Source organism: Grammomys surdaster, unplaced genomic scaffold (genome assembly GCF_004785775.1).
Source record: "Grammomys surdaster isolate TR1022 unplaced genomic scaffold, NIH_TR_1.0 146, whole genome shotgun sequence".
In the NCBI taxonomy this organism is placed as follows: Eukaryota; Metazoa; Chordata; class Mammalia; order Rodentia; family Muridae; genus Grammomys; species Grammomys surdaster.
Genome location: NW_021604604.1, coordinates 11838191 through 11851833, shown reverse-complemented (window position 1 = coordinate 11851833; position 13643 = coordinate 11838191). Strand labels below are relative to the sequence as shown.

Here is a 13643-nt window from a genome sequence, read left to right as displayed (position 1 = left end):
TAAGCTGTGGTGGTTTGAATAAAAATGATCCCCATAAGATCATCTATGTCATCAAATAGATGATCTTGGTCATCAGGGAGTAGCACTATTTGAAAGGATTCTAAGCATTAGAATTGTAGCCTTGTTGGAGGAAGTGTGTTCCTGAGGAGGTTTCAAAAGTCCGTCCCGGGCCTAGGCTCGCTCTCTCTGCTTGGGGATCAAGATGTAGCTCTCCGCTGCTTCTCCAGCAAGAAGCCTGCCTGTCACTATGCTTTCTGCAATGATGATAATGAACTGTGCCTCTGGAACCGCAAGCAAGCCCTAGTCAAATGCTTTCTTTTATAAGAGTTGCTTATGGGGTCTCTTCACAGCCAAAGAACACTGACTAAAATGGAAGTCTTTTACTAATGCCAGTTTGTGTGCCCACTGATGCTTGTGAGCTTCTAAGGAAAAGTGTAAATGCAGAGAGATGTGGAAAGCCACTTACTGCATAGAGAGCCATCAGCATCTCAGGGTAACAGGCACAAGGACCTCCGTTCCTGAATTGCTTCCCAAAGTCATCAGGTTCAAAGTTCCACTGAGATTCTTGCTCCAATGTAGATTGATTCTGCCTTTCTAGAAAGCACCCGGGAATCATAGATACTGTATTTTATTACTATAGACCCATGGTGGCATGTATGCATCTCCCGCAGGAACGAGAGTTTTATAGAGCTCATGGCAGTTTGCTGACACAGCCATCAGGTGTGTAGAATCTAGGTAGAGGTAGGTGGCAGTGAGCTACAAAAAGCACAGGAACCGTGAGTTGTAGCCAGTTATCAGGAGCTCAGCCATTGAAAAACAACACTTCAATGTTAGTTCCAGCCAAATCAGAGCACTTCTCAATTCCCTCCTCTATGGAAGGGAGTTAGAGAACCAGGGATCATGGGCACCACAGCGCCCCCTGCAGGAGGAAACTCCAGCAGTGACCAGGCTCTCTACTGAAAGATTGGCAATCTGGCAATCCACCTGGCAGTCTGGCTCAAGAGATGGATAAATGCAGGTGGTGTGGGGTGAAGCATGTCCACTTGTGTGAGCTGTTGGTACACACCATACTCCTGTAGTTCTGTCTAAAAGGGACATTACTTTTGTGGCCTGGCTTTTTGCAGCTAACAAGCAGATCAAGCATGCTGGGAAGGATTTGTTCCAACTTCATCCTGCAGGGACAAGGTTAAGACCCAAGAGCCACAGGGGACAGCCAGTGTTTTCTCTCTGGTCCACTAGGGCTCCTCCCATTCAACTTGGCTGAGGGAGTCATCCTTCTGTGATTCCATGATGATCTTTGGCCCCCACCACAAATGTGAAGAAGCTGAAAGAAACTTACACATTCTGATGTTTCAAACACGTGTTGGGGGTGAGGGTGGGGAGTGGGGAGAGGAGATAGATCGGCCTGCTCTCTACAGGGGTCTCCCATTACAGAAATCCACTAAATCAGTGGTTCTCAACCATCCTAAAGCTGTGACCCTTTAATACAGTTCCTCATGCTATGGTGATCCCAACCATAAAACTATTTCATACTACTTCATAACTACATTTGCTACTGTTATGAATCATAACGTAAATATTTGGAGATGGAGGTTTGCCAAAGAGTTGTAACCCACAGGCTGAGAACCACCGTCCTACATAGAAGCAGGAAAGGCTCTGGGTCAGAGACGCTGCAGAAGTTAAGTCTAGTTAAAGCTGCGGGGGTTGCCCCAACACTTTCCATATAAATATGTACAACCCTTTTTATTCCCAGGAGGGATTGAGACAGTTTTGAAACTGTCCTAAGGTAGTTGTGGATTCTCTCTTGATTATTCTTTAAAAACATCCTCCCAAGGATTCACACTGGCACTGATTTGCTAGGGATTGTTTTAGGAAGTGACTAGGGAGGGAAATGTCTCCATTTAGGATAAACAACAACTTCCCCTTGCTTCCTCTTAACCCAAGATCCTTAGTTACCAGCCTGGCCTGTGGAGTAGCTAGGAAGGACACAGAAACTAAGACTTCTTGGCTCCTAGCATTGCATCCTTGTGTACTTGGTGAGTTTTGTGTTTTATAAAAAAGAAAGAACCAAGGTATGTTTGGTAGAGGTGCAGTCTGGTGAGGTGGGAGGGGGTGCCTCTGTGGGCCCATGCTGAGGCATCCCTTCCCCGCCCCCCAAAGGTACCAGCCACACGATGGATATAGAAAAAAGTTTACTTAGGGCATGAGAAGGGGAGTTGGAGTAGAGATAGTGGAAGAGAGAGAAGAGAGGCAGGACAGGAACAGGTGGAGGGGGGAGGGGAATGGAGAGAGAAGGGACAGAGGGTAAGAGAGTACGAGAGTGAGGAGGGAGCAAACAGCCCCTTTTATATTGAGTCAGGCATACTTGGCTGTTGCCAGGTAACTGTAGGGCAGAGCCTAGAAGGAATGCTAACAGTCATGACCAAGTCAACTCATGGAAGAACGGTGAACCATGAATTAAGAGTCAGTGAGGGGGGAAGGGCAGTGGTGACCCTCAGCTGGTCAGCCTCTCTGCCCACCACAGACCTCAGATGAACACCAGTGATTCCCACAGGATGCATTCATTTATGACCAGTTACCCCCAAATCCTAGGGGTGTCTGTGTCAGCTTGGGTGCATGCCTTGTCTATTCAAATTCTGCTCTTTCTCTGGTTGTTCATTCCAGCCTTTAAAACATGAGTTTTTTGAAGATTGTAGTTAATTTATCAGGAGCAGCACATGTCATGGCACAAGTGTAAAGGTCAGAGAATAACTTCCATCCATTCTCCTGCCCCATATGGGTTCTAAGGGCCAAACTCAGGTCATCAAGCTTCCAGTGAGAACCTTTCCCTGATGAACCGTCTCCCTGGACCCTCATTCAAGGCCTTTTACACATAGTGGTTGTATATTCATTCTGAGGAGAATATCCCAATCTAACATTTAAGAGCTCCTGGAAAGTGACTGGAACCTACTTGGCACCCCTGGGAATGAAACCCCATCAGATTGTTTATGCATCAGTAAATCCCACCCGCCCCAGAACAGACATGCCCTCGGCCTTCAACATCAGACCCACCTGGCCCCCTAGCAGTCTTAGGTTAGCTTCAAAGGCAACAGAGCCAGTTTTAATCAGGGGTGGTTTCAGGTGTCTCAGTTGCTTTCGTCTGCTAAATCCTGGACCTGGGGAAAGGTCAGAAGTGTTACAGACTTACTTATCAAGAAACGCTGGGTGGGGGGAGAAACCACTACCTTCCTGAGGCCCTGGAACCTTGGTGGGAATTTTGAGATACAGAGTGGGAATCACAGAATTCGGGCATGGAGCCAACAAGACTGTGTTCTGCCAGAATCCACAGAGGTGGGGAATTGGCTGTCTATGGAGGGTGATACAGGCAGCTTGCTGTTATCCTGGAAATTCATCTGATACATACTCATCCCCTGCCTCCTGCTAAGTTTCTTCATGGGGATTCATCGAGCTCTGGGAGCATGGGCTGAACTGAGCTGCAGGACACTTGCTCTGTCTGCCAGCTGCTGTGTTTGTCATGACTCCTATCGCCAAGAGACTGAGTGGCCTCTGTGTCTACTTCCCTGTGGCTGAGATACCTGCTCATCACATAGCCATGTGGAAGCAGGCCTGAAATTGAAGTCCAGAGGGAGCCAGCACGGTGGCCTAGCAGTCAGCCTGTTTGTTGGCTAATCCCCTTAGGGGGTGATTTGCCTGCTCCTGGGAGCTGAAGAAGTCCTTTTTTAAAAAAATCTTATTTCAACTTCTTTGGTTTGACTGAAGTGTCTTAAGGGGATAGTTGCACATTGAAATAGTTGCACCGATTGGGTCTTCTTTCAGTGGTCTGGAGTAGAGTGTTACATGGATAAAGGAGAGAATTTTGAGCAAACATATGCCTACTTTATCCTACAGAGGGGAGATATGCTCCCTTCCCATTTCAAAGACACACCCATGTACTGCCTAAAAAGGGGGAAAAAATCTAAATTGAGCATTGTCTTCCAGTTAATGTGGTGTGTGTGTGTGTGTGCATGTGTGTGTGTGTGTGTGTGTGTTTAAGATCTCTCAGAGGATTCATATAGGTTCTCAGGGGATCTAGCAGGAAAGCATGGACTTCTTGCCTAGGCTCTGCTTTCCCTCATGTAGAAAGGATGAAGATATTTTAGTGTGTGATGTGGGGCCTGTCTGTCAAGGACACATACTTCTTCCAGCCCTGGGCAACTCTCTGTGAAGATGACAACTGTGTCAGCTATGGGTTGAGTATATCCTGATATCAGAGTGACTGATATATGTTTTGTATAGTTTTAAAAGCTACCACCACCTTTGCCCAAGGTCGGCTGCACTCCTAGGCCCTCCCAGCTTTGCCTCCAGGAGGTGACCGAGCTACCAGCCCACTCCAGAGACCCTTGAATCAGAGGATAAAAGACATATATACCGTTTGTTACTTTACAACTTGCCTTCTAGGCATAATTGCTGGGAGTTACTAACTCCCACCTGGAAAAGCATGCCCTTATCAATTTATTATCTCTCTACCTGCTCTAAACTTAGTGGCTAGTCCCACCTATCCCCTACCAAACATACAGGGCCACCCACCTGTAGTGGAGGCCGCAGGCCCTAGCTGCCCCTCTACCCCAGGTCTTACATATTTGCTGTGTTTTTCCCGTTCCCAAGTGTGGCAAAACTCCTCTCTCCTTCCCTGCATCTCATTTTCCTCCTGAGACCCAGAAGTCTGTACCTTCCCCTCAGCAATTGGACCCTGGCCTTCTTTACTGACAAATCAAGAACCTATTGAGGAACAAGACCTTTGCATCAGACCCTCCCCTTACACTACCTTTTCTATAAAAAACAAACAAACAAACAAACAAACAACCCTCTTCTCCCAGATACAAATTAAACAAAGCCATAACAATCATGTAAATTACACAGTATGATATACAAATGACATCAGTCCATCAAATTTGTCAATTAAAGTACTTTACCATCATTCCTAACTAAAAGAGATATGATTCTATCTCTAGATTATGTTTAGAGTTTAGCCTGTAATGCCACCTGAAAACCATGCCATCTATAAACTCTCTCTCTCTCTCTCTCTCTCTCTCTCTCTCTCTCTCTCTCTCTCAATGTTAAACAACTTGAGTTTGATTATGAGACTTAAACTTCAACCCCTAGGTGTGGCAGAAGTTTCCCTGCCCAATCTATTTGCAGGAGGCCTATGATTAGACAGGAAAAAGGGAGGCAGAACTAAGGGTGCAGAGAGACAGAGAGGCAGAGAAACACAGGGGAGAGGGAGGAAGGAAATAGCAGCAGCAAATGTGGACCCGCTTAGTTTCAAGTAAATAGGTAGATATGAAATCTAAAGGTTAGGAAAATTGGGATAACTTTTAAAGTTGTGTGGGCATCTTGTGTATTGAGATTTTATTGATATATATCCATTGGTTAACTTTAAGCATCTAGAGTTTTGATTTACTGGATTACTGGAAGGTGGGTCTGAGGACAACCTAGTGGTTTATGGTTGTGAAGGAACTAGCAGCTCCAGAGATGAGCAAACTGGAGCTGGAAGCACAGTGACTGGTCGCTACAGGGGCTAGCTAGAGAGAGTAGCCTGGAGGACACCCAGCTGGGACTAGGCAGCCCACCGGTAGCCAGTGTTTGTGCAGGAACATGGCGGCTAAGCCAGGAGCCAGCTAGATGCCTCATTTCTAATACTACACCTAGGACTTTCCAAAACCATTGCTAGGTAGTGGAGGCTGGAAACTGTTGCTGAGGAAGTCTAGAAACTGTTGTTAACCCACTGTTTTTGCTTCAGGCCAGGTGGCGGGGCCTGGACTTGCCTGGACTTCCCCAGTTCTTGAAACAGAGATTTAGGCCTGGTCTCCCAAACTGCCAATTTAAAGCCAGTCATGGAGCCACGCCTGTCTCAAGGTGACACCTTAGAATTCTGCCCTGTGAGAAAGTGCCCAATTGTGTTCCCAAGGACCACAGAGATCTGCAGGACATGCCCTATGCACTGAGAATGCAATGTTTTTCATTTGAGTTCTCAATTGTCTGTCTAGAGCATACGTTTATCTAAAGAGGGATTCTGTCTTCTATTCCACAGGGTCCACCTGACAACTTTGTTGAATATTTTGTTACTAGAAGGATGATAGAGTGTTGGGAGCCACAATCGCCATTACAAGATGACGGTGACGACTGCTTCCGGGTTCCTCACGGAAGACCTTGATGCTAATGCGCATGCGCGAGAGACGCGCGCGCGTGCCTCTCATGCTAATTTAGGCTTACGCCAGGGACCAATCCAGATTAGACACACTATGTTCCGAGCACTGACTGACCATCCAGGATCCAGGGGCTGGGACTTTTTGGGCTATATAAGCAGCCGCTTTTCTGCAGTTCGGGGCCCTCTCGCCTGCAACCTAAAAGAGCTGTAATAAACCGTGTGTCAGAAGAATTCATCGTGTGTGGCGTCTTCCTTATCGGCGAGGCGGGCGCAACGCAATAGAGTTTGTATTGTAGCCAGTGTTCAATATAGTTCTCAAACATGGGTGAGGGGAGCTACATATCAGACAACATTTGAATAACAAAATAACATGTTCTACTCTTCAAAAAATTCCAATTGAGAGAGTTGAAGTGAAATCCTGGATTTGGGTGTGTGTTTTGGGTTTTAAGGAGCTCTGCAATTCTGGTAAATTTTTTCCTGCTTCCCACTGACCTCCCTCCAACTGAAAGAGCTTCTGAAATGACCTCCCATTGTTTAGAATATCAAATATAATTCTGCATCAATACCTGTGGTTTGGTTTTTATCATATCATTATACCACAGTACACCACAATTGTGTTAGAGATAATGTGATAGAAATGTCAACCAGCCACAAGTTAGAAATACTCACAGGCAAGAACAAAAGGAAGACTGCAAGAAAGGGAGATTCTAAAAGCAAAGGATGTGGTTCCCACTCTTATTGGGTCTCAACATTTGGGGATGAAACCAAAGTAGAGCTTATATGCCTTTGTCTTCTGGTGTCTGGGAGCTTGGTGATGGTCACTTCCATGATGTCCTGGATGGTGCTGCCTCTGAAGGCATGACATGGTGTCTCACAAAGGTTGCTTATCTCATAATAACCAATGTGAATCGAATTGTGCTCAACAATGTAAAAAAGATTTGGAAGCTGGAAGCATAAGGCCAAGAACAATGAATGAGGTGAATCGATACATGATTGCTGACTCAGGGAACAGAGTGAATGTGAGAACCAGGGCAGGACAGATACCCACAGTGTGTGGCTCTGAACTCCTGGAGTGCGGAATCTCACTCATCAACTCTGAATCTGTTTCAGGGTTCTGATAATCATCTACCATAAAAAAGTTTTCCCATACTTGGTGTTTTTCCCATCCTTCCTGGGAAGTCAAAATAAGCCATGACTCTAAACAACCAGGGAGCAAAGAGCCAAGCCCTGGGTCTGCCTTGTGTAGACGCTTGGATGTCCCAGTTCTCAGTTCTTGAAACAAATGAATCAAACCATTCAAGGAGAGACCTCCTCTAAGTCTACTGCTTGCCCACTACCATACGAAATCAGTATTTCCCAGTCAAGTTTCCATGTGGTGGGTTTATGGGTTGATATTTAGTCTCTTACCAAACTCATTTTTTTTTTCAGAGTTATACTTTAAATGATGCTAATTCATAGTTAAACATTTTTAATGATCAAATTCTCTTTCTGTCAAAAGCAGCCCTAAAGACACAATAAAGCGTACCCATCTCTGATAGATTATTTCCCTGCCACTGGAGAAAAGAGCCATTCCAAGTCAGATTAGATTATATTAAAGGCAGGTTTGTTGGGAAGCTGCATTTGGGTGGTTCACTGACCCCAAAGACAGAGAGCAAGTAAGTTGCCACAGGGAAATGGCAGGGGTAGAGGGAGAGGAGGGGTTAGGGGAGGGAAAAAGAAAGAGAGAAAGGTGCTCATGAACAGAGAGAGTAGGAGAAGGGAGAGCAAGAGAGACCAAGATGTCTAGATTATATTGGGAGGAGCTCTAGGAGAAGGTCAGCACAGCCCCTGGGCTGGAAAATTCAGGGCTGGGGTACAGTACACCAGGTAGTGACCAAGGGATGCTGGGAGAACCTGGAGGTCAGGTCTGCTTTGATATGCACATCAGTCCCTTGTCCCAGGTCCAAAACCAAACACCCCAGCCTCTTGTTGATTATAAATGAATAAGGGACACCACAGTAATTGTCCGGGTGGAAACCAAGCTATTTTATGAGCTTAAGAGTCTGAAGGTTTTGTTAGCCTGGAGTCCAGAAGGCTGGAGGTCTGACTCAAGGGTTTCAACACATCAGGGCCAGTCATTCTGCCTAAAGAAAGCAAAAATACCAATGATGAAAACACTGGAAGAGCTTTATCTTAGTCACTGTTCTGTTGCTAAGAAGAGACACCATAAGTACAGCACTCTTTTAAGAGAAAACACTTAATTGGGGCTTGCTTACAGTGTCAGAGGCTTAGTCCATTATTCTCATAGTGAGAAGCATGGCAGCACACAGGCAGACATGGTGCCTGAGTCATTGTTGAGAGCGACATCCTGATCCACAGGCAGAAAGAGCCTGGACTGACTTGGGCTTTTGAAACCTCAAAGGTCCCACCCCCACCCCACCCCACCCCCACCTCAGTGACACCCTTCCCCCAACAAGGCCACACCTCCTAATCCTTCTAATCCCTTCAAACCATTCCACTCCCTGGTGATTAAGCTTTCAAATCCATGAGCCTATGGGATGGGGTAGGGGATATTCTTATTCAAGCCACCACAGGCTTTATAATCAAAATGAGTATTTGAGGAGGATGGAAACTAGGCCTTTTAGTCCATCTTCAGGGTTCTGACATAAGCCTTAGGTTTCCACAGAGGAAAATTGGGGTGCAGGGTGAGAAGCATGCATGATTAAGCAGTCTTCTTCAAAACCTCATCTGATTTATTATTAGCTCCATTCTGTTAATGCAAAACGGCCCTGAAGAAGACCTTATTGTTTGTGGGGGCTGAGGACAGGAAGGTTTCCATGACTGCTCCTATCGTTAATCTCTATGTCAGTATGGGTGATTGACATCTAGAGTCCAATGGCATGCCCATAAGCACTCACCCTAGAATCTAAGCCACTGCAAAGGAGACATTGGCACAAAGGCAGAGATGCCAGGGCTCCATGCTGCTTTTCTGAGTTACCTTTGTGTGCCCAAGAGAGGAGCCAAAACTTTTGTAGCAAAACAGGTTCCATATCCCAGTGAAGAGTTATCAGAAGAGGTCAACCACAAGCTCAAATTTTGCATGGAAACTGAAATTGGTTAAAGTTTCTATAAGTCCACTATTATTTTAATATAGCATAGCATTTAAAATTGCTTACCACCAGGAAAGCAGAAATGAACACAAGTGAACCATATCTTACAGCCACATGTTTCAAGAACATAAATCCACATAAATATGCAGATTGAAATATCAGTGTTCTTTTCACAGGGAAACAGGTTGTGACAGACAGGTAATTACTTCAGGCTAGTTGTTCATCATACGTCCAATGCAGAGGCATGGAGGACCTACCATTCAGGACCTATTTGGGAAGAAATTTCTGAGGGATGTGGAGGTCACCCTTGTGAAGAAAAAAGTGGTAATGGAGAGCAAGGTGCCACAGGCTCCTGGGAGTCCTCAACAAGTCCTGATACACTGCATTAGAGGTAAGATGGCTCCCAGAACACAAGACAGCAAAAAGGAACGGAAGCCAGGGCAGTGTCTGTTTCCTGTCTTCAGCTTCCGGTCTTCATAGAAGTCCTAACAGGTGATATTGCCCTCCCCCAACTCCTGAATAACCTCACCATGCAGGGCTTTCATTGAGGCATGGTGGAGCATGGGATTAGCTTATAACACTCTATAAGCTTATGCCCTGTGCAATAAACTCAGATCTCCACTCTGATGCTGGTCTTTGGAGTCTAATTCCCAGGATTTGACACGTGACTCTGTCACCTCTCACCTCCATTCCTCTGTCCTGTTCCAACAGAAATTGATGAGAGATAGTCAAGTTGAATGGCAGACAAGACTTCTGGTCTTCTCCCTCTTCGTCTCCTGCAAAGTGTTCATCAAGTTCTGTAAATGTGAATGGCTACCTAGAGTCCTTAATTTTAGCATCAATTTGATTTTTATTATATATTAGTGGAGAATGTCAAACACTTTACACTTCTTACAACCAGCTGTCTTTCCCATCTTCTTTATTGTTAAAGGAATCTTTACGTTTAGTTGTTGGCATTTCGCTTTGTTTTATTTAGTTTTGCCTGGAAACTTTTGAGGTCATTTATCCTTGAAAAAAAAAATATCTTCTCCAATATGCCAGTGCTGTGAATCATATGGATATTCCAAATGTGTTGTCAGTGGTGGGTTGATAAATTCATTTGTTAGGAGAAAAAAAATCCTCTTTCGTATGTATGTGCTTCTCAATTTCTGTGCTATAATGTTCCACATCTGTCAGGCATTTAAGAACATCACCGATGCAAAGGTGGAAATAGAGGCGCACAGGTGGCTCTTGGGATTTGGTATGAGCCCATTTTGACAGAGTGCAACACATCACTGATTTAACACTTGCGAAAAGAACACATTCAATAACACATAATAGAACACCACAGAGCACCACCAAGGTTAAGAAATAGAACATTACCTGCAGTGAGATACCCTTTGCCATTTTGGAATCCCCTCTCCCCATTAGAGTTAGCCACTGGCCTCATATTTCGGGTAAACTTACCCTAATGTGTTTTACCTTTGCAACACGTAAGGATGCACCGGAAAGGTTCTGGTTTAATTTGGCCCATTTAGAACTCCAGACTGATGAAATCCTGTTCTGTGAGTTCTTTTGCCACTTGTTTATTTTATTCAAGGTAACATCCATGAGACTTATCCGTGCTGTTGCCTGTAGTGATCGTTCATTCACTTTCATTGCCGGATAGTACTACAACCTGGGAATATTCCCAGGAATGTACTGGAGCCAGCTTGCCCAGATTGAGAACTGATTGTTAAATGTTCATGGGTTCTGTAAGCTAATTAATGGACTATTAGGAGCTTGAAACTGGCCCTGGAGTGAGGATTTACACCACGGAAATTGGCAGGTGCTATGAACTAGAGCTTTTCTCTCTGGTGTTAAACACCTGTCAGCTTGCCAGTAACCGTATAATAACATGTCTATTCTGTAGTACATAAAAGTTTGGTTTACTTCCAGTTTTTGTCAATAAATATTCTCTCATTCTCTTCCATGTGTGTTGGTAGAATGGGCTCTCATTTCTAAGTGGGGAGAGAGAGAGAGTACTCCCAGATGAAAATACTTAGGCCATGTGGTACATACATATTTACTTTTAATTGGTAGTCTCAAATCATTTTCAGCCTTGAAGGTTTTTGTTTGTTTGTTTGTTTTTTGAGAATTGCTATTTACTCCTTTAATTCTTATTTCACACACTAGGATTGACAGACAGACTTACACTTTTACTAGACTACTGGTTGTATACTTATAGGTTATTGTTTGGTTTCAGACCCCGGAACAAGCAGCTGAGGTACGTATTTTACATACCAAAGCTGACCTGGTCTCCAGGTTCTCCCAGCATCCCTCAGTCCCTATCTGGCATACCTTGCCCCTAACCCTGCCCTTCCCCCAGTGGCTCTTTGCTATGTAATCCAGACATTTTGGTTTCCCCTTTCTTCCCTGCCCCCCCATTTCCTTCTCCCTGTGTGCCCACACACTCTCCCTTTCTCTTCCCTCTCCCCTCTGTCTCCCTTCCCATGGCATCTTCTCCAACCTTCTTCTTCTTTGGGACCAGTGAACTCTCCCACCTGAGAACAGCTTCCCAATAAATCTGCATTTTTATATATTTTAATCTGGCTTGAATTGGCTCATTTTACCCGTGGAGAAATAACATCAGTTATTATGTATCATATATCAAAGAGTATTTTTCCAAACATTTTTAATTGGGTTGTTTGGCTCATTTGATATTTTTTCTTATGTAAAAACCATGTGTTGTAGTTTAAATATGGTTGGCCCAGGGAGTGGCACTATTAGGAGTTTGGCCTTTTTGAAGGGAGTGTGTCACTGTAGGGGTAGGCAATGAGACCTTCCCCCTAGCCATGTGGGAGCCAGTCTTCTTGTAGGCCTTCAGATGAAGATGCAGAACTCTCAGCTCCTCTGCACCATGCCTGCCTGGATGCTGCCATGCTCCTGCCTTGATGATAATGGACTGAACCTCTGAACCTCTAAGCCAGCCCCAATTACAGTTGTCCTTATAAGAGTTGCGTTGGTCATGGTGTCTGTTCACAGCAGTGAAAGCCTATGACAACATCTTTCCCTTATGCTTTTGCTTTCTTTTTCTTGCTGATTTTCAGAGTCTGCTATGTAGTCTAGATATTCTAATGCAAGCATCTAATATTACAAACTTTCCTCTATTTCTTCTTTAGCTCTTCCTTGAAGAATGTTTTTAGGTGCTGGGGTACTTTGAATGAGAATGTCTGCCCTGAAAGTTGTTTGAGCACTGGGTCACCAGATTGTATCATTCGGTGGGGAGGTGGTGCGATCTTACTGGAAGAAGTTCATCATCACCGAGGCCGGGCTTGAAAGTTTATAGCCTAGCCTTTTTTCCAGCTTACTCTTCCTGTTTCTCGATGGTGGCTGAAGATGTGATTTCCTGTTTCTGTTGCCATGCATCCACTTGCTGCCATGTTCCCCAAGTTAGACCACCTAGAACCATAACCCAAAATAAACCTTTCTCCCATGTTTTGCGCTCAGTCATAGTACTTTATCACTGCAATATATACTACTCTAACAACAATAACATCTCATCTGTACTTAATGAGGGTGTACTAGGACTAGCTGGATCCATCTTCATCTTGTGTGAATGATATCTGCTTGATACCCTTTTAACCTTTACCTCTCTGAAATTCTTCCTTTCTCCCAGAGTGAGGTCTTAGCCTAAGGGGCAGTCTATCAGAAAGTAGAGTAATCATTCTAAAGAACCTATCAACCTTTCTCTTTATAGTAAAAATGTGAATTAAAAATACACTGAAGCATGCAGCGTGACATACACTTGTAATCCCAGCACACAGGAGGCAGAGGTCAGAAGATGCTGAGTTCAAAGCCTTCATGGGCTACACAGTGAGACCTTGTCTAATCATCATCATCACTGAATTGTTTATCAGCCTTCTGGCTATGATCAAGTATAGTACCCATTTATATCAGTTTGATATCTCCTGTTCCTCTATCTGAGAACAGTGTATTTGATGGTTTTTTCCAGCTGGGAGATAGAATAAGAACTTGATTCCCTGATTCCAGAAATTCTAGTACTTCAGTACTTCTGGAAATGTGGACCACTCAGAGTACATACAAAGGAAAAAAGATGATGGACGAAACTCACATACTTACTGGCCACACACACACACACACACACACACACCCCTGCCTTTGTTACTCTCTTGACCCCCTTCTGTTGCCAGCAGGATACAATTCCACTGGAGGGAGATATATAGAAGTCTGGCAAGATTACAGGTATGCTTACCCTTGACCTAGCAGGGCTATGTGCTATAGCAAAACACTGGGAAAAACCCAAATGGCTACACTGGGGTGTAACTGCAGAGTGTTTTGCAGCCACAGGGCTTATCCCCATCATGTACAAGGTGAAAAAGAAATGC

The 13643-nt window shown here is 44.5% G+C and overlaps 1 non-coding gene across 1 annotated transcript; it reads left to right on the top strand.

Moving 5' to 3' along the window:
* The first annotated feature begins 13142 nt into the window (after positions 1 to 13142).
* On the top strand, positions 13143 to 13328 carry LOC114619097. Its single transcript, XR_003711060.1, has one exon. It is a non-coding gene; the product is annotated as a U2 spliceosomal RNA (small nuclear RNA).
* Positions 13329 to 13643: the final 315 nt, after the last annotated feature.